The 21,461-nt window shown below is 38.7% G+C and overlaps 2 long non-coding RNA genes across 2 annotated transcripts; both read right to left on the bottom strand.

Annotated features, from left to right (window-relative positions):
• LOC109104051 lies at window positions 1–2,856 on the bottom strand. The gene is made up of 3 exons (XR_002020164.2): window positions 2,818–2,856; window positions 2,118–2,258; window positions 1–818 (listed from the first exon to the last, which is right to left on the bottom strand). It is a non-coding gene; the product is annotated as an uncharacterized LOC109104051 (long non-coding RNA).
• Window positions 2,857–6,264: 3,408 nt separating this feature from the next.
• On the bottom strand, window positions 6,265–6,418 carry LOC122144015. Its single transcript, XR_006159497.1, has 2 exons — window positions 6,381–6,418; window positions 6,265–6,299 (listed from the first exon to the last, which is right to left on the bottom strand). It is a non-coding gene; the product is annotated as an uncharacterized LOC122144015 (long non-coding RNA).
• Window positions 6,419–21,461: the final 15,043 nt, after the last annotated feature.

Raw genomic sequence — 21,461 nt, 5'->3', positions numbered from 1 at the left:
CAAACAGGTACAGCGTTTCAGGACACGCCCACATCTCTGATGTTTTATATTGCAACAAAGTAATCAAATGTAAAAGCCATCATAACTCGTCACTAGACTGTGTTTATAAAGAGGATGGAACCAGAGAACACACACACATCAGGCCGAAGGCATTAAATAAAGCAGCTAATGCAGTGCAGTGTTTGACACTCCAGCAGATCAATCTTAGTATTCTGAAGTTAAGAATCACTGACTCTAGATGTGTTTGGACTGGAATGCTAGCATACTGCTTAATGCATACTGAAGAGTGTATACTTTAAGTGCTTGTTATTTGAATAATGTTAAATAGTGTGCACTTTGTAACTATAAATGTCAGGTCTTTCTACTATACACTTCAACATTTTAGTCGATATACTGTATTAGGTGACCTGGGTATTCGATGCATACTGAAAATGAGCAAATTAGTACATCACTGCATGCTGCAAAATAGAAGTCTTCTTGATTGTGAAGATTCTGTACAAAATATGAATGCAGTATGAATGTGATATTGTCGAATGTATATGTTCTAGATCTTGAGTCAGATGTTTCTAGTCAGAAGTGGTCAGGAATAATCAAACACAAGACAAGTTTCTGTGTAAATCTGTATTTTTACATAAAGTCCCAGTGTTTTGATAAAGATGCTGTCAATCTGATTGATATTTTGCACTAGTATCTGCAGCTCTCTCTTAAATGATGTGATGCTTGACGTCGTTCGGGACAGGCCCTAAATCTTCATGGACATCTTTTCCTCTCAGCAGAGGTTTGGAAACACTCAGACTGTCCCTCGTCCAGCTCCGGACCTGAATGAAAGGTCAGGGTTGAATTAAAGAGGGAAATGTGAGAGTGAGTTTGGGTTCGGACCGAAAGGGCACCTATGATGATCACACGCCGCTCTTTCCCTGTGTTTCTCCCTCTCTACCCTTTAACATCAGGCTAAAATTAGTTTCACTATCATGAGAGACACTTGTGTTGTCTCGGAGCAGCATGACATCCACAGATTCACTCAGTGTATGGAGGTCCATTTGTGCCAAAAGTGTCGACTGCTGTGTACCATACACTTTTATTTGTGTTGTGCACGTTTCTGCTCTGAACGTTCTGCGACACATTTCTGAATTCTAAAACGTTCCGATGCATTGATCCTTCTCCCAGCTAACAAATTATTTTTAAAGAGCGTTTCACTGACGTTCCCGTTAAGTTACGAATACATTATTTCTGTGTTCTCTGATTGTTAAAAATGTTCAGTCGAATGTGTTTTCTTGGTTATGCAAATGTTAAAGAAAAAATAAATAAAATTATTAATTTTGCAAACATTGTGGAAACGTCACTTTTTAATGTTCTCCGAAACAAGTAGCAACATTTCGAAGCGTTAGATGAATGTTCAGAAGAATTATCCCTCAACAATATACAGATAATATTTGTGCATTAACGTAAGAACAGATAACTTTACCTATCTATTGATGTTACTGGAGAAACACTTGTTCATAACCTTGCCAGAACGTTCTGAGAACGTTTCCTGTTAGCTGAGAGAACAAGACAGCATAAACACCTTTAATCTGCTGGTAATTCTGCACAAACCCAAGGCAGCGCATGCAAAGCAGTCACAGTAAGAGGTCGAGCAGATTATTTTTGAAGAGAAGATTCAGAAAGCAGATTATTTGAATGAAATACTCAAATCTCTCAGCAAACAAACGAGATTCAGAACAGAGCCGAGCTGCTATGACACATCACTGCCACAAGACTGCGCTGCACAGTGTGTGTGTGTGTGTGATCTCTGTCATAGATCTCATGTCTGTGTGTGTCACATGCAGAACTTCCTGTTTCCTCTCTTACAGCAGTGTGTTCATGTGTCTCACATTACTGCCTCTTTACACTGAGACACGTGGATAAAAGCATCTGCTGAAGGAATAAATAAAACGGTCTACTAAATGAATATGAGTGTTTGTTGGATTGCATCGGTCATGTTTGGTTAGGTTGTGCGTTTATATCAATAAATCTGACCGGTTTTCAGCTCACATAGTCATTTCTGTTTGAAACCATCAGGCTGAGAGTTAAAGTCAGTGTTAATGCAAACTGGTGAAATCACATACACACATTCTTACTTTAACTGTTGCCTGTGACGGTTTGGGTCAGCAATCTTTCTGCTGGTGCCTCACGGATCTCTGAGTTCAAACAGGTCTCGAAAGTGTCCTGAAGAAGGTGCGTCTCGTTCACTCAAGTGTGCTGAGAATGCAAAACCTTTACTGGAAGACAAAGATAAGACAGCCTGTGATTGGCTGACACGCATCAGCCGCTGAATATTCTAATGAGCTCTTGAGTGGAGTGCTGTGATTAATGATTAGTGCTGTGTGTGTGTGTTTAACCTTAACTAAAAAATATGAAGCTTAAATAATGTAAAATATAAATATTAGATGAAAAACCTGTTTACAAAATTAGAAATGTACCTATGGCAGATAAAATGTTTAAAAATGTAATAATTTTTTTAACCTAAATTGTAATTTAAAAATGACCAAAACAGAAATTAATAAAAAATAAAGAAAAATGTAAGCTAATTTAATATTAATAAAAACTACAATAGGAATTGAACAAAGACTAAAACTAAATTGAAAACCTAAAGTTTTTTTTTTTTTAAATTACCAAATCACTTATTACTAAAATATTAAAACATATATATATTATTTATATCTATCTATCTATCTATCTATATATATAATTAATACTAAAATAACACTTAAGTGGGTGTCTTTTTGACAAAAATCTAGCGAAGCATGCAAGAGATTGAAACTGAACTCGGTCACTCACTGGGTCAGTTTTGACATAATTTCAGCTGTAAAGCAGTAAAAACACATCAAACCTCCATGAAGACACGGACAGAAGCCTCCACCAAAAAAACTCACACTATCTTCACTTGTAAAAAAACATTCATATTTATTTGTCATCTAAAACACAAATTTCACAGACAAATCACACAAACATTTCACAGACAAATCATACAAACAAATGCTAAAACTGTTTGACTGGACTCTCCGCCCGTCCAAAACACAGAAGATACTTTAGTACCGTAAATCAATCAATGAATTCATAATAAAACCAATAAATGAGTTTGATATTAACTAGAGTTTGCGTTCCACTGCCTGACTGGAGAAGAAACCAAGATCTCAAACTCCTGGAATGTTTAAACCGTGATGAGGATGATGATGATGAGCGTCTTCTCAAGCACGGTTGGTTGATCTTGGAGCAGTTCTTCTGGCTTTATGAATGGAGATCAGGTCAGATCCTGCAGACGGCTGACAGGTGAAGTGGCAGAGCGTGGTGAAGTGGGCGGAGTCATTAGGGCAGGGGGCGGGTGCTTTTTCACATGTTCCTTCTTCCTGAGGTATGTGGTCCATGTCAAAGACGGGTGTAAGACTTTGCCTCCGTGAGCATCTTTTACACCTTTAGCAATGATTATCGCTGAAAGAGAGAGAAATAAGAGTGTCAAACTCACCCCAGAATCAAAAGTAAAAAGATGTTGCATTTTTAAAATCTAAATTAAAATAATGTAAATAAATATAAATTATAAATCTTTCATATAAAAAAAAAAGATTAAAAAAAATATTTTATTATAATAAATTAAAAATATATATAAAATAAATAAACCCACTTCAGAATCTATGACTTTAGATTTATAAATAATGACTTAGAATATAGCTTATAAATCAATTAAAAATAAATGTAAATAAAATATTTTAATATCTTTATATGCAGTATTTGTAAATCATTTATAAATAAATAAAAATGCCCAGAACAAATTTCACCACAGAATCTAAAGAAAATAAATGATATTCTTTTGTAAAATATAAATCATAGATCAATTATTAATAAAAATTAAGCATAAATTAAATATTTGTAATACATTTACATATATTTGTGTATGCTTTGAATATAAAAACATGCCCAGGTCTAATTTCAGCCAAGAAACTAAAGAAATAAAATGACATTGCATTTTTTAAATAAACGAAAATTTAAATATAAATGCATGTAATTGTAATACATTTGCATATGATATTTTAAAATACTTTTAAAATCTTTTTTCAAATTATAAATTGCTATTGAATTTACATATTAGACTTGTATACACTTTATATAGAATATTTAATATATAAGAGAAATGAAAAATCTAATTCACATAACTAATGCATCATAAATCGTGATATTCCATGATAATATTCCTACTACGATGATTGTTAAAATTTACAACCTTACACACCTGCCATATACTCATTATATTTTGATATGGCTCATATATTGTTGCTGTTTTATATTTTCTACCTTTGTGAGATCTGCCGATGGTGAGGAGAAGGGGTCGGGCTCTTTCTCTGAGGGTCTTCCATCTTGATGTCCATGGTGTTCTGGCCGTCCAACATTCAGAGCGTCTCTCAGGCACCGTGCACTTCCTGCCGGCCAGAGTCACTACTCATTGGCAAACAGATTACGTGCGGTCACTGGCGAGATAGCCTTGACCTCAGAACGCCTGACGGAGACCACACAAACGGAGGACAGGATTGAGAGTGGAGTATCATCCTCACATCAAACACAGGCTGAGACAAGCAGAAGAAAGGAGATCCGCGCTCAGATTCTCCTCATGTTACGGATATCATGTTTATGAAGATGACGCCTATCTGCAGCTCAACACAGACCGTAAATCAGCCTCCAGTGCTCCGAATCTATTCCAGAGAAGTCTTAGAATGTAACTAGATCACGGTCACATCTTGATGAATCACCTGGCTTTGGAGTGCATTAGGAGTTTTTATTTCAACATCAAGATTTTATCTTCAAATGTGCTTCAAAGTGCATTAGTTCACCGTTTTAATCTAGTTCATTCTCAATGGAAATCGTAGATACAGCTGCATTTATATCACAAATTTAACAAACTAAGCCAATTACGAGAAAGTTTTGGTAACATTCCCAGAACGTTAACATTCCGAATGTTCAAAACGTCCAGTGAATTATTCCACTGTATCATTTTTATCATTACAGAAATGTTACTTTTAAATGTCATCTGAACATTCTAAAACAAGCAGTAACATTTATAAAATAAAAAAAATAAAAACACGTTAAACGAACATTCAACTAAAATGTTTCTGGAAGACACATTCTACGAATGATGTATCAATAATGTTTCATCGCTGTATAAACATAAATAAATCACATCATTATTAAAGACTAGATAACTCTGAATGATTGCTAAGTTATTAAAGTTACCGGGAAGAAACCTATTTGTTCGTAACTTTGAGAGAACCTTGCTGCAACAATTTGAAGAACACTACATGAAATATGAAATAGAGAAAAAAAAAAATAACCAAACTCTCAAAGACTGAGCTGCATGTTACTACGACATGGAACCACACCACACACATTATTTATCTTGAGGAATTTCACTTTAACACATAGGTTACATGCATACACACACACACACACAATATACACAGTATTATACTATATATCTCATGTCAGAATGCAAGTTAGTGAGAGGAACCGGAGACAGGAAGCACAGTGTTGAAATGACACTTTTAAAACTAAATGTTACTTTATATTAGACACACTTGCGGTAGTTCACTACAGGTCGAAAGTCTCGCGCACTTACGCTAAATATTTAATAGCGAACACACACAATCATCTGAGATAAAATCCAGAGCGAGAACGCGCGGCGCGCCCTCGTCTCCGCCCATGTCTCGCTCTCGCGCGCGCGCTCCTGCTCCCTTCGAGATGCTCGCTTCCGCCTTTGAATGCGGCGCGTGACCAATAAGGAGCGCTAAGACTGAACTCCGCTCCACCGCAGTGGAGGAAATTCACCGCGAATGAATAAACCGTACATTATTTCCTCTAATCGCGAGGGATGACGGAAACCACAAGCGGCTTGCGTTCGTGAAACTTTTAGGAAAGCGTGCCTCTTCACGCGCCTCCGCACCGGACTCCGTTATAAATATTCTGAAGAGCACCTGCGGAGATGCGAGCGCATCCAGACTCGCGGCGAGGTTTGAATGAGGAAGAAGGAACAAGTAAGTTTTTTAAACACAAATACAAGGATTCGTAATTTAGACAAACAAAGCGGTGCAAAGTTTCCCTTTCAGTGTAAATGTCCCCTCAGCGTACCGAGACTTGGTTCAAGCCAGCCGCCCGGTGATGCCGCCCAAACGGACTCCTGACCCGGTGTGCATCCGAGGATGACCGCATCATCCACCCACTCGCTCTTGGTCAGGCTAGTGATGTAGCTGTCCCAGCTCATGACTGCTGCTTTAGATCTGAGGAGCGGGAAAACACTTCATCATCATCATCATCATCTGAGCCGCTCCAGGAAAGCGATAAGAGAAAGAAAATCTTACCTGAGTGTGTCTCTGCTCCGATGCAAACTGAGTTGGAGAGGAAGTCCGCGTGCGTTTATATGCAGCGGAGCGCGCGAGCCCTTCCCCCACGGCCCACTTCCGCACCGCGCGAGACTCGAGATGCGCTGGTTTTAGTTTGAAGTCATTTCTGTTTTTTGAGGGTAATCGCTGACTGAAGGCATCTGAAGACTGACGCGCTGGTGTCTTCAAACTGCAAACGGGGAACCGTGTGGGGGGGCAAACCGGCCAAAAAATATGTTCTGAGAACTTTTACGTGTAACAGGAACGTTATTTATGAATGATACCCTGAGTCTGTTTTTGTTGTTGTTTGTTGTGTGCTTGAAATGTTTTAAAAACGCGAATGTTTAGTGGAACATTCCTATTGTAATCTTTAGCGAAACACATGACTGGAATGTTCTCTTCTGAACGTTCTGAACAAAGTTAACAGCACAAACATTAAAATGAAACACTGGCAAAAACTGACGGAACTTTTAATTTGATAATTTTTCCAAAATATTATGGGAACCGTTAGTGATATCTGCATGTTCTGACAACATGCAGTGAAGTAAAAAAAACAAAAAAAACCATGTTAGAACCACAACATCCAGCCTAAATTTTACAGGGAAGGATAAATCCAATTGCTGGAATGTTAGCCGATGACCGGTTTTTTATGTTGTAAAAAATCATTTTCCATCGTTTTGTGGTGACGTTAGTGGAACGTTCCATTTCTGTAGTTTTGCAAAACATTAATGGGAACGCTTCTCGTCTGACAGTTCTGGAAATAAAGTAATCACCATGTTAAAAAAGATAAATAATTTGTAGACTTTAAACAAAAAAAATATATATATATATATATGTTAGGGGAATAAACATTATTTAGACAAATCGAGTTTTTGTGCGAACGATTTGACAACATTGAAGACCCGATAAAGTTGAAACAAACGTTCTATAAAATGTTTCTGCCTAAATATTTGGTTCATAAGTTTGAGAGAAACCTGCCACAAACGTTTTGCGAATTTGCCCTGCAAGCTTTTTAATTAAACCCTCTAGAATATTATATATGGAGAATGCATTTCTGATTTATGAAATAACTTGTGTGGGCTTAATGCACACAAAAATCAGGTCAGGTCCTCGCTGCATTGTCATTATTCAAATAATTTTTTGTTATGGCTGCACATGCATCGTAGTGGAAGATCTTGGATTTATGTTAAGATTGCTTGTAAAGCACATGTGGATTCCCAAGCCACATATATTTCTAAAAAAAAACCCTAAAAACCCAAAAGGAGAGTTTGTGTGAAAGCGTTCTCATAGAAATGAAAATGACCAATGTCAACAAAATAGCCGTTTCGCAGTCCATTGATCTGAAGTCATCATGAATATGAATTGAAGTGAGCGACCAATAATGTGAATAGGCAGCTCTCAAAATCTCATTTCACACTTTCCACATACAAAGGAATAAAAAAAAAAAAGAACTGGCTTTCACCGCTCGAGTGACAACGGACCTGGCGTGATGCTATTGCGCAGAATCCATATGTACTTCACTTTCATGCAGACATGGGAACGTTTTTATCTCATGGAATAAATCGCGGTGAAACAAGATTTGTCCCGCCCATTCTCATTTTGTGTTTGAGAATGAGATCAGCAGGAAGTTGAGGCAAATATTGACAGGAGATTCATTTTCCAGCGAGCTATCGTTTTTAAAGCATCGACTCGTCAAAAAACATGCTCTCTGCATCATGATAAACACACGTGAGCGTGTGTGCTGGTTGCTTCACTTCCTAATCAATCGAGAGGATCCTATCTCAACTTTACTTTGAGTTAAATCTGAGTTAAAGTCTAAAGTCCTGAGCTGATCTGGAGTTTGTCCCGTGAGTCTGGCTTGGAGTTTTGTCCTTTTGAGGGAGCGATCGGTATAAAGGAGGCGACAGAATACATCAGACAAGTGACCCCCCCCCCCAACAAACATCCTGTTTGGGAATCGGCAAGCTGCATTGATACGACAGGAAGAGTTCAATAGACAACCGTCCTGAATGAGATCAAACTGGACTTTATTTCTCTACTGGAGGCCCTATCTGACCTGTGAGACGATGCTGTGGAGAACATCTCCACTGTCCCATATCAGAGCAGACCATGGACCAGAAATGCGCTAATCGGGAAACCAATCAGATTGCGCTTCAAGGTAGAGAACGGGGCGGGACCCTCAGCAGAGTGAATTTTGGCACGTTTACACAAATTGGGTAAACGGTTGAGAACGAGTCACACTGTGAACTTGGCTTCAGTAAGAAAACTTAAATCGCACTCTGGAAAAAAAGAATGATTTTCAAACTTATTGCAGCTGGTGTAATTTCTATCATGAACACATTCTTAAGAGTAAAGGTTTTGTACTGGAATCCCACGGTTCCATGTCTTCCCTACAATGGTTCTTTACTAGGCGAAAAAAAAAGAGTCCTTTTGAGACTTGTTTCACTGGAAAGGTTCTTTGGAGAACCCCAAAAGAACCCAACTAACAAAAACAGTTGTTTCAGTTTTTTAAACGTTTAACCAATGTGAGGTGAGTAACCTTGAATGTTTACTATGAACATTCCATCTTTACAAAAATTACGGGAACGTTACATTTGAAATGGTTCCCCGCAAGAAGCCATTACAGTTAAAAACGTTTTTTTTAAAATGCATTTACAAACTTAAACTGTACCTTCAGATAAAAACACTGCAGGAATTCATGTATAAATATTGTGTTGTTTGCTAAATGACCGTATCACTTTAACACGAACAGTTTGCATTAATTTCACTGAAAGGAACTTTTGTCGTCACTTTGAGGACAACCATTCGTGAGGAATGTTCCTTGTTAGCTAGGAAGCCCTTTACTTTTTTAGAAAATACTGAAGAACAAAAATGACTAAAAATCGTTCAAAAACTAAAATGTATAAGACAGTAAATAAAAAAACAACAGGTATTATGCTACAAAATAAGTTCGAATCTTTTTCTTTTGTTTTTGGGTTGAAGACAGAAACGGCATTGGTAATGAAGGAGAAAGCAGCAGACTGTGAGTTTAGAAGTAATGTTCTGGAGCTGTAGGAATTCACTGCTCATGTTTAGTCTCACTTGGTAGACCAGAGTGGAGAGACGTTTCTATCATACCCATGCGAACACACAGCTGACTACAGGTAGATTGAAAAGAGGAGGTAGGCCCTGAGAGGCAGGCATTAATACACACACCTGGATTCTTTTTCTTCTGTGTGTGTGATGCGCACCCAGAGGGAGTGTATCCGGTGAGTTCATTCGACTCATGCGATTGCTCACGCGATAGCAGTGTGATTTTTAGCTTCGGAACCAATGAAAATAATACATTAAAACGTGCCAGGACTTTTGATAAACGCTGATGAACAGTTCTGTAGTCTGTAGAATTGATAACACAGAGAAAAAACGAGGAACACTTTCAACACTCACAAAACGAACAGAGCAAGCAATGATTGAGTGCACTTTACTATTGACTCTTTTAGATTCCCTGTCAGAAATTTAACTATGGATGCTGGTCTAGAGAAGGTTTGGCGCACATCACACACAACTATTCGAACCATCTGTATAATAAAGGTCTGACAAAAAGGCTGTCTTCGCAGCAATACCATCGAAGAAACACATGGAAGTCAAAGGTTCTTAAAAGAAACTCTCTTTTGTGACCTAAATTTTAATATATCTGAAGAACCTTCTATTCGCCACGAAGAACCTTTTGAGAAACAGAAAGTTTTTCTTCCGAAAGCTTAAAGGTCTTTTGGAACCATTTAGAAAAAGAGATTCTTCTAAGGCATTGTATTTTTAAAGAGTGTACAAATCGGGAACCTACTGACTTACAGTTCACTGGATTAATCAGTAAAAACAATATATTTGACACTTATTGAACATTATTGATACATCCATATATGTAAGTAGACTTGTCATGTGTTTAAATTGGAAGGCATCATTTGCAGCGCTTTGCAAGAAAGGAAGGTGATTTCTGATGATACGTCTGTGATTGACGTTTGGCTGACTCCCCATGGGATTATGGGTAGTAATATTAAACACTGTTTTTTGTGAAATTCTCTTTGACAGAAGCATGTGACAACACTTAATAACCCTCAGAGCTCCACGGTGAGTCTGTTCTGAATGGCGTAAATGTTATAAAGCCGTTTTCTGTCTTCTGTACCTCACAGCTCTGCTAGTTTTCTCTTATTATAGGTTCAACAGAAAGTCTGCAGTCTAAGGTCAGAACGAAGAGTCTCTGCTGGTCAGTGTCGGGGTGTGTTTCTGGGTGGAGTGTGTGTGTGCGTGGCTGAGAAGCCTTGTGTGTTAAGAGGAAACTCATTTGCCAGTCAAACGGGGAAGAAAATAGCCCTTCTGCGAAGCTCGTGAGCCGCTTCGAGCCCAACTGTGTGCTTTCCGATGACAAAGCACTGAAAATGCCACACACACATACAGATCCAGATTTATCAAGTCTGTACGGAGGAGGTTCGTCAGTAACAAACAACAGCTGCACTTTTCAATTTCAGGGGCGAACATATGCATGCAGAACTTGTTGAAAGTACAGCAACAAGACATGATTTCAAGAACCAATCACTCATCACACAAAAAGTTTTTCATTACACATATCTAAAGATTCTTAAATCAAGAAACATTTTCTTGAGTAGAACAATGACTTAAGGCATTAAGTCTTGCTTTTTTGTCCTACTCAAGTTAATGTTATCTTTATTTATGAATTTTAGATATTATTACTGGAAAAATTTAGAAATAAGTTATTATTTTTATTTCTTTTATCATACGATATTTTTTTTGGGCAGCTATACTTGGTGTTGTAAGGGTTTTTTATTTAACAGAACCTTTAAACCACTTTTATTCCAACCACTTTTAAAAATGTTCAGAATTCCTCTCGACCATGCAGGGTTATCATCATATTTGCATGGTTAAATTGCATTGATCTATACTTTAGTGTGAAAACAGTCCAGGTCGAGAGACGCTCATCACACCATGAGCAATAATAGAGATCGCTTGATCTGTTAGCAAGCACCACTAAAAAAGGAACACACACCTTCACACACACTGAACTTAGTGACTTCCTGTCTCTAACAGGAAGTGGAGAATGCAAAATGTCGGGTGTTCATGTGAGGATTCTCATTTGATCTTCAACACCCTCCTCTCAGTTTTTTTTCTTAGGTTCCACTCATTCTTACAACCTCTTCCTCTCATATAGCCCTATCGTCCTGCTCTTGATCTCTTTTCAGTTTGTGCACACACACACACACACACACACACACACACACACACACTTCTCTCAGTATAATATGCCCTTTTTAGGCCAAACTAGCGAAGTGAGAGAAAGTGGCGGAGATAATGAAAAAAAGTGGTCAGCGCGGGAGGCTGAAAGACTAACATGCAAGTTCACACATCTCATAAAAAGTGACAGTTGTTCTTATATTTGAGGGTAGTATTATTTTACAAACGGCGTTAGTTAGTCATTTTAAAGTGCAGTACTAAAACTGAGCCACTAGTGAGTGTTTAACCCCTGAGCTTCTCCAGAGGGTCTGAGACATGCGATAAGTCCACTGTATGTTGCTAGATAGATGTCACAAAAAGTCAAACATGTATGCAGAAGTGATCTGTTGACCTGTTTTGACGTGGAGGGAATTCTCGGAGGAATGCAATGCAGGTTTTGTCCTTCTGTGTTTCTTCTGGTGTGAACAGCGCCCCTTTCTGATGACATTCACAAACTGACCAAATCACACAGTTCCAGCAGCCAGAGGCAGATACTTCCATTTTTGAGACCCCGTGTAAACTTTAGTAGTTCAGGTTCCCAAATACTTTTTATTTGAAATGTGTTTTCCCAGGATGTTATTGATTTACTCAAAAATCTTGACGTTAACTCAGCATGATGGAAAGTTTTGCCCCTTTTTCGACCATCCTTACAGCCATTGACCAGCCTTTTAAAAATGCTTGATTAAGCTTTCATTATGGTGTATTTCACCAAATTGTTGGAATAAATTTTAAGGGGTGTGTGCTTTATGTAGTTTAAGCGCTTCAAAAATCCTTATTTTCCAAATGCCTGTACATATGTTTCCTCCTCTGTGCACAAATCAAGTACTTGAGTTAAAGTACAGATACGTATAATATAATATTACTCCAGTAAAAGTATTCCTTTTTCAATTTTACTCGAGTGAAAGTACCAAAGTACTTGATTTTTTATGTACTTCAGTAAAAAAATACTGATAGATTTATTTTGCAATTTTTATATAGACTACTTAATTTAATTTTATATTTGCACATATTTTTTTATAATCTTACTGCTCAAAATACCTGGGATTTTCCCCAGTAACCTTTATTGAGTCAAGATATATGTTTGTTGTTGATATGGACTACGTTGACGAGAGTAATGTTCACTGTGATGTACCTGAGAGAAAACAGAGCTCACCATCTGATCTTCACCAGGAAGAAAAAAGTGTTTTAAAGTTTGCTGTTTTGCAGAACATCACAGTTATATATGACATGAGAAAAAGGTCTGAAGTTAGGAAGAACATTTTAAGGAAAATATAATTATATTTTCATGATGATTTTTAAAAATACCCCTGGCCAAATGCCCCCAGAGGCCATCACTTCCCACTTTGATGATTACTGTAGTTACCATGTTCTGAACATCACATCCTTTCTTTTTTCTGCAGATGTAATCTATCTAGGTGGTTGAATAAAAATATTTGGACTTTATATCTTAAAATGACCTCAACTCAGCACCAGCAAGCTTGTTAGCTAGACAGTTAGCATCAGCTACCAATATTTACTTATTATCAGTATGGTAATGAATAAAGTTGGGAATCGTTAGAAAGTTTGCAGTTCCGGTTCTGGTTCTGCATAACGGTTCCGGTTCCATTAAAATCATGAACAACTATTAAAAACATTGTGGTAAGGAAAAATGCACAATACTCAACTACACAATGCTCAATACTGTTTATTACTTACTGTCAACTTAATTTAAAGCTTGGCAATGTCAAAATTCAACCTATATATTACAGTAATTTTCCAGTTCCGATTCCATTTTAATGAACTATTATTATGTTTTTTATTTTTTACTTTACAAATAATAATGCAATCAGGAGATGGTGTGATGCAATGAGTGGTTTCCACATTTTTAAACATTTAAAATGCATGAAAATAAATATTTTCTATCACTTTGTTTATCGCTCTTGAAATTACCTTTACACTAAATAATCTAACCCTCATACTTACATAACAATAGCAGTCTATTTATTTAGTGGTCCAAGTTGAAGTCAGTATGTATATTAATGACAATATGGGACACATATAATGAAGATAAATAAAAAACTCACACCTGGCACATTTACATCCAAAAAAAACCACATTAACAACAAACAAATGCACGAGTGCAGTACAGTCGTGAGAAACGATGCGGCGCGGCGCGTCTGTGGAGTGTGAGTCATTGGAAACAATGTGCTGAGTAATTAAAGAGGCAGGGTGGCGTTTTTTGTTATTTGGTTTGTAACATATTTGATGGAAACGCCTGGATCATCACAACACCGACGCAAGGCTGCTCACAGCACTTGGTCACGTGTCGCACCAGACCCGTTTTCGGAACCGAAATTGCTCATGGTTCCGGTTCTTTTCAAAAAACTCGGTTCCCAACCCTAGTTATGAAGAAAAATTAAATCTGTCTAACGTTAGTCGGCTAGTTAATTCAAACAATATAAAAATGTATACTGTTGATAAAATAAAAACAGATGTCATATAGGGATAAATGCATATAATTTTAACAAAACTGTGAACGTAATGGCAGCAGGGAATATGAACGTGCATGAGTTATTTTATTTATTCTGTGTTATTTTAAGGTTTAATTTTTTTTTTTACCTTAAACATAGAGACACTGATTGATGTGTCTGCATTCAAGCATTTCAGTGGGCTTAAATAGATAATTCTTTACAGCAGATTTAGTTCACAAACAAATGACAGTTTGACTTAATATGATTTTCAGTTACAATAATTAATCCTAAAATTGACATTAGTAACTTACTTTTAACAGCATCAATCACACGTGCGCTCACAAGATCTCCCGGTTCTTACTTGTGAATTCAGTTCACTGGAAACCCAAACCAAAAATTAAACTTGAATCATTGAGTTGTCGACTCAAGAACAGCTGCAAACGTATCATTCTAATTCGTGAATGAATCGTTTGGTGCGATTTGCAAACAGATTTAAAAGGTTCATAGAAAAGAATCAGTTTGTTCTTGAATCAGAAACGCTTCTGTGTCTCGGAGTACTTGAGATATTATAAGGAGTAACGATATGTTTTATGAAATGTAGTGATGTAAAAATTACGATCTTATGCTTTGGAATGTAGTGAAGTAATCCACATCGTTACTCAAATAAAAAAAAATAAAAACTACTTACTGTCCATCACTGCCTCTATGCCCTGCCTTCTGAAACACGTCGATTTTTACAAAGCTCATCAGTGTGAAAAGCGAGGTGTGCTCTGATTGGCCAGCTATCAAATGCTTTGTGATTGGCCGAATGCCTCAAGCGTGTGACGGAAATGTTATGCCCCTCACCATAATGTGATGCGTGTCCCGGTCAGAACACCGGTGAGACAAGACAAAAACAATAAAACTCATTACAAACGAGACAATTGTTGCATCCAGTGGGGACATAATTACGGATTATAATGATTCTCCAGGACATCTACACCCAGAGATGAGTGAGGAAAGCACTGAAGATCATCAGAGACTCCTGCCACCCGAGCCATGATCCGGCAAATGGTACCGCAGCATCAGGACCCGAACCAGCAGAACGTAAGACTACTGAACTCCAAATAGCAAAATGATAATCACCCACCTACCCCTACCCCTCACACTGGATTTCATCTACACACCAGCCACACTGACTCTGACAGCACTGTAGCATGTCTTGTACTGTATAGCATAGAAAACATGCAGCACCATTCTTCTCTTTTGAACTACGAACTACTACAGCCTGAACTACACAGTAAAATACTAACAGTATTTACCACGGTAAGTCATATATAAAAGCTATACATACATTTACATGTCTCTTGACTATACTGTGTACTATGTGAATATTACGCGGAGGAATGTGTAGGCCCTATTGTATATTAGTGTGTACGCTACAATTGTATATTGTGAAAAATTTGTATATTGTGTAAAATATGCATATTGTTATTCATGTATACTGTTAATTTTTCATATCTTGTTGCTTGTACTGCTATGGCAGAGGGTCTTTTACCCAAGAATTTTGCCATCATCACACTTGTGTGACAATAAAGAGATTTGATTTGATAACTGGTGAGGGAAGACCACCAGCATGATAAGTTTAATAACACTCATTCTCTTGTTTAATAAAATTTTTTGAAAGCACTGAATTGCTAAAAACTAGGGATGGCTGACGCGAAACTGACGTTTTGGCCTTGTGTCGAGATCCCGAAGTGCTTATGTTTCGAAACACTGCTCTGAAGTGTGATTCGAAACACCCATGTCACGTAACTACGTTGCACAAGTGTTTCGAGATGGGCAATTGATTGACAGGGTAGGGAACAAACCACACAATCTCACATCTGTCTTAACCTAACTCCACCAGTTATACACTCCTTATTATTGTCTTCTTTGCAGCTGTAAAACCAGCAAACAACATTCTCTTCTTTAATGAACTTATACATGAGTTAGAATCATCATTGAGAAGACATAAACCTGGATTATACATGTAATTAAGTAAAAAGGATAAAACAGAATTCCATAGGTTGACAACAATTGGACATTCCCAAAACATGTGGAAAAAAGTACCTGATGATACAGTGTTACAGACATGGCTGTTATAGGTCAATTGCAGTTTCATTTTAAATCTCTTGTAAGGAGTTATGTATACTCTATGTAGACATGTGCCAGTATTCGGTAATACGATATATCACGGTAATTGACATGCACGATATTGTTATCGTGGGCACTTCTAAATACCGTGAATAATTATATATTACACAACAAATTATTCAGAATTTGGAATGCATTTTAAGAATACTATTCCCATCAGCTGGTCAAAATGCACATCACTGCTGTGTGCTGCTTGAAAGACGCCTGTGTTCTCTGATGTGAACAAGCATGCATGAGAAGCACGTGGGGGAACACGTGAGAGACGCGCTGAATGAAAGCACATTCACTCTCTGACAGCAGATGGCGCTAAACTGCAGAAAAAAGCAGCCTTTACTCTGGAAACCCCATAAATAAAGCAGCTGCACTACTTTCTAAAACATTTAAATAGCCATTCAGATTTTGTGGATTTGCAATGGTGTTTATCACAGCCAAATACTTAAATATTTAGACTTAATTGGCTATTTATTTTCAAACCTTTTTTTTCATTTTAATCTGGACTACAACATGCCCTAGAGCAGGGATCTTCAACCTTACTCCTGGAGAACTACCATCCTGCAGACTTCAGTTCCAACCCTGCTCCAACACACCTGTCTGTAATTATCAAGTAGCCCTGAACACCTTGATTAGCTGGTTCAGGTGTGTTTGATTGGGGTTTGAGCTGAAATCTGTAGGGACGGAAGCTCTCCAGGAGCAGGGTTGGAGACCACTGCCCTAGAGTTTTGATTCTTTATTGTTAATTCACACTTTACATTAGGGCTTCATTAGTTGACATAAACTGCCAATTAAAAATTCTTCTGAACATTCATTAATCTTAGGTATTCCAATATTTAATAACACGTTGTTAAAATCAAAAGTTGCAACTGTGTTATTTAATGAGATAACATGAACTAAGACAAAGAATAACTTCTGTTGCAAATGTAGCTATTGCTCATTGTGAATGTTAATGCATTAACTAAGGTTAACTAATGAAGTCTTATTGTAAAGTGATACCTATTGGTCTTTCTAGTTCTTTTGCACATTAATCTGTGTAAAACTTTTTAACTTTATATATTTTTCTGTATTGCTTTATTGTATTTAAATGTTCAGTTATTTTTTTGTTATAAAAAGGTTATTTAACCTGTTATACTGTATTATGACCCCTTTTTGAAACTAAATTTCAATACTGTGATAATACCGTACACTGTGATAAAAGCATGAGCAATTAATGCTTAACAGGAAAATTGGATACCGGCATATCCCTACTCTATGGATGACTTTAAAATGGATAAGACGATGAGCCAAGTTTTTAGAAATTCAGACAATCTGCAGTGTTGGGGAAAGTTATTTTAAAAGTAATGCATTACAATACTGCGTTACTCCCCAAAAAAGTAACTAATTCAAAATGTTAGTTAGTTACTTAGTTACTTTTTATGGAAAGTAATGCATTACGTTACTTTTGTGTTACTTTTTAAATATGAGCAGGGCTTGATTGTTTTTAAGATAAGAAGTTTTATTTATAGCAAATGTAAAAGCCCTTTCACACCAAAAATGTAATGAATAAACCTCAGGCTGAAGGAGAAGTAAATTCACGTCTGTACAGCAGCACACAGGAGAAGAAGGTTCAACACTCTTCAGCAATAAAAAAGCAATGAAGCACATTTGTTAGTTTATCTAAAGTCATTTTTGCTTATTAGTATGATTGAACTGGATCATCGAAAATAAACAACAAAAAAACCATAAAATAAAATGGGATTAGATACATTTGTGTTATTTAACATTTAATTATTGCAGGTTTGTGTCATATTCTAAGTTTGCATTTCACTGTTTTAATTAATTTTGATGAATACTAACTCTAAATTGTTTGTGAGTAGGATGTATTAATGCACATTCACATTTAGTCTAGAACTACATGTTCACACAGTGCACACAACGCCTCTGTACTTCTGATTTCTCTCAGTATGGGGACAGGAGACTTGTCAGTCAATAAATGGAAAAACAAAGAAACTGGCGTTACTTTTTTGAAAAAGTAACTCAGATATTTCCTTGTAAATTAAAAAGTAATGCGATTTTACTAGTTACTTGAAAAAAGTAATCTGATTACGTAACTCGAGTTACTTGTAATGCGTTACCCCCAACACTGACAATCTGTTAATTCACGATTCCATATAGATTTAATCGAAAGAGGCTTTGCAGTGTGATCATTAAGTTTACTATATATTAAAGAAACAGATGGCCGACCAGAGGTTGGTGCGATCCATAAATGTTTAATTCATCTTCATTGTTTTTGTGGCAGATAAATGCTCCTACATTTCCACCACCCTTCATACTCTAGGAGAAACAGTATAGACCATGTTGGATTAATTTAGTAAGTTCAAGTAATATTATCTTCTAAAAATCAAATATAATTGACATCCATGAACATTTTGAAAATCACAATAGTAATTTTTCAACCAACCAATGTCTGCAGGAGAACGTTGATGAGTGGGTCCTCTCTTCCTAATTTCACTTTAACGAGGAACCCAGGTGATGAAAATCTGTGTTACTTTAAAACCCCTGACTCAACGTTTGTTTTAGAAAGCAGTGTTTGGTTGTTGATTGTTCAAGCTTTGCTCAAAATGGCTATTGCAAGTCTTGTATTTGTGGTGTTATTGTGTTACCAATTGGTGCTCAATGGTGAAGTTGTTCCCACCTTAATGTAGTGTTTTAAATGTGTGTTTTTATTTCTTTTTTTCTTTAACCTTATATTTTGTCTTCAGGATTTGCTACTCCAATTGGGCGTCCTTTACAGCAGTCTGGTAGTGAGCAAGTGCATGTGGAGCAGAAAGGTTTGTAGACTTTGTGTGGTTGTGGTGTGTGGGGTGTTTATTTTATTTTTTTCTTACAATGTGTAGTTTATTTAAAGTGGCATACTGACTTCCTGTATTATTGAAACCATATAGCCACAATACAGCAGTGTGTGATGCAGTTCAGCTATAAATTTAACGTTAACCTTTTGTGTATGGTCAGACTGGTGTGACAAGTCTTGGCTAGTCCCTGAAGAGAATGATCACACTGGTGTGATTAGAACGTTCAGTGCATGCCAACTGCTGAATTCAAATCTGCTTTGGCTGGTGTTGATCCAGATTAGATGCGCCAAGCACTTGTAATGTTAAAACCGCTCTTAAATTCACCCTGGGGGCTCAGCTAGAATATTTTAAACTCATGAGTGTTAAATGTTTGTTCCTCAAGTGTTAAACCCAGGTCTCATCTGAGATTATCGAACTTTAAATGGGGCACTTGACAAGATAAAATGTAAAACTTCCAAATGCATTTAATCTGGGACAGTGCAAATATGAGTCATGCAGTAGTTTTAGCTATTTAAAAATTATGAATGCTGTTCTGATCTCTGTGCCCTGTGTAGTGGGAGGGTAAAGTCCAAAACCATACAGTTCCACCCTTGGAGTAGTTTCACATTTAACACTTCAATGAAGCGTAGTTTTAAGTTGATCATGTCTTAAAATGTTTCTTGTTTTTGGTAAGTTCCAAAAGTTTTAGTTCTGAATGAGTATTGTGATTGTGTATCGTTGTACTCCAGCTCTTGCCTCCTGTTTTCCAGATGGCCCCTTGTCTTGTCCTTATGCAAGCCAAAATCCAAACCCACCAGTGGTAGAGTGCAACTTGGCTGTTCTGCTGTCTTTGAATAATGCATCTGGGCTAGTTTTTTTTTTATGGTAAAATTTTTTTTTTTTTTTTTTTTTTTTCTGATAATGCTTTACCATGAGGAAAGCTAGTTTGCTCTTATCTGACATGTCTTGCACCAATTTTCTGTAGGTATTGATGTGAAGAATTTGTCTGAGTCCAGCTCCCAGCCTGCTAAAGGACCCAGCACTATCCCAGCTGGGGAACCTAGCTCTCTGCCTGTTGTGGTGCCCAGCTCCCAGCCTGCCAAGGAATCCGGTGTTATCCCAGCTGGGCAACTTGGCTTTCTGCATGCTGAGGGAGTTCAGGCCCCAGCCTGACAAGGAGTCCAACACTTCCCCAGCTGCCGAGTCCAGTCCTCTGCCTACGGAGTCCAGTGCTCACCCAGTTGTGGAGTCCAACCCCCAGCTTGGCAAGGAATCCAATGCTATCCCAGCTGGGGGATCTAGCTCTCTGCCTGCTGCGGTGCCCAGCTCCCAGCCTGCCAAGGAATCCAGTGCTATCCCAGCTGGGGGGATCTAGCTCTCTGCCTGCTGCGTGTGCCCAGCTCCCAGCCTGCCAAGGAATCCAGTGCTATCCCAGCTGGGGGATCTAGCTCTGCCTGCTGCCGGTGCCCAGCTCCCAGCCTGCCAAGGAATCCAGGAATCAGCCAGTGCTGCTCTCAGCTCCCCCAGCCTGGGAATCTGCAGGCATCCCAAAGCTCTCTGCTCCTGCTGCGTGTGCCCAGCTCCCAGCCTGCCAAGGAATCCAGTGCCATCCCAGCTGGGGATCAGCTCTGCCTGCCGGGTGGTGCCCAGCTCCCCAGCCTGCCAAGGAATCCAGTGCTATCCCAGCTGGGGGATCTTAGCCTGCCTGCCTGCTCAGTGCCCAGCTCCCAGCCGGGGTCCAGCTATCCCAGCTGGGGATCTAGCTCTGCCTGCCTGCCCAGCTCCCTGCAGCCTGCCAAGCAATCCAATGCTAGTCCCAGCTGGGGAACCTAGCTCTCTGCCTGCCAAGGTCCAGTGCTATCCCAGCTGGAGATCTAGCGCTCTGCCTGCCAGCTGGTGCCCAGCTCCCCAGCCTGCCAAGGAATCCTTGGGACAACTCAGCTGGGGGGATCTGGGTAGCTCTGCCTGCCAAGTGCGCCCAGCTCCCAGCCTGCCAAGGAATCCAGTGCTATCCCAGCTGGGGGATCTAGCTCTCTGCCTGCCTGCCGCGTGCCCAGCTCCCAGCCTTGCCAAGCGAATCCAGTGCTGTCCCAGCTGGGGGATCTAGCCTCTGCCTGCTGCGGCAGGCCCAGCTCCCCAGCCTGCCAAGCAATCCAATGCCATCCCAGCTGGGGGGATCTAGCTCTGCCTGCGGTGCCCAGCTCCCAGCCTGCCAAGCAATCCAATGCTATCCCAGCTGGGGGGATCTAGCCTCTGCCTGCTGCAGGTGCCCAGCCCCAGCCTGCCAAGGAATCCAATGCTATCCCCAGCTGGGGGGGATCTTAGCTTCTGTCTGCTGTGGTGCTCCAGCCTCCCAGCCCAAGCCAAGG

The sequence above is a fragment of the Cyprinus carpio genome, unplaced genomic scaffold, assembly GCF_018340385.1.
Source record: "Cyprinus carpio isolate SPL01 unplaced genomic scaffold, ASM1834038v1 S000006559, whole genome shotgun sequence".
Classification (NCBI taxonomy): Eukaryota; Metazoa; Chordata; class Actinopteri; order Cypriniformes; family Cyprinidae; genus Cyprinus; species Cyprinus carpio.
Note: the sequence above shows the minus strand (reverse complement) of the source record. Positions and strands in the feature narration are given on the sequence as shown.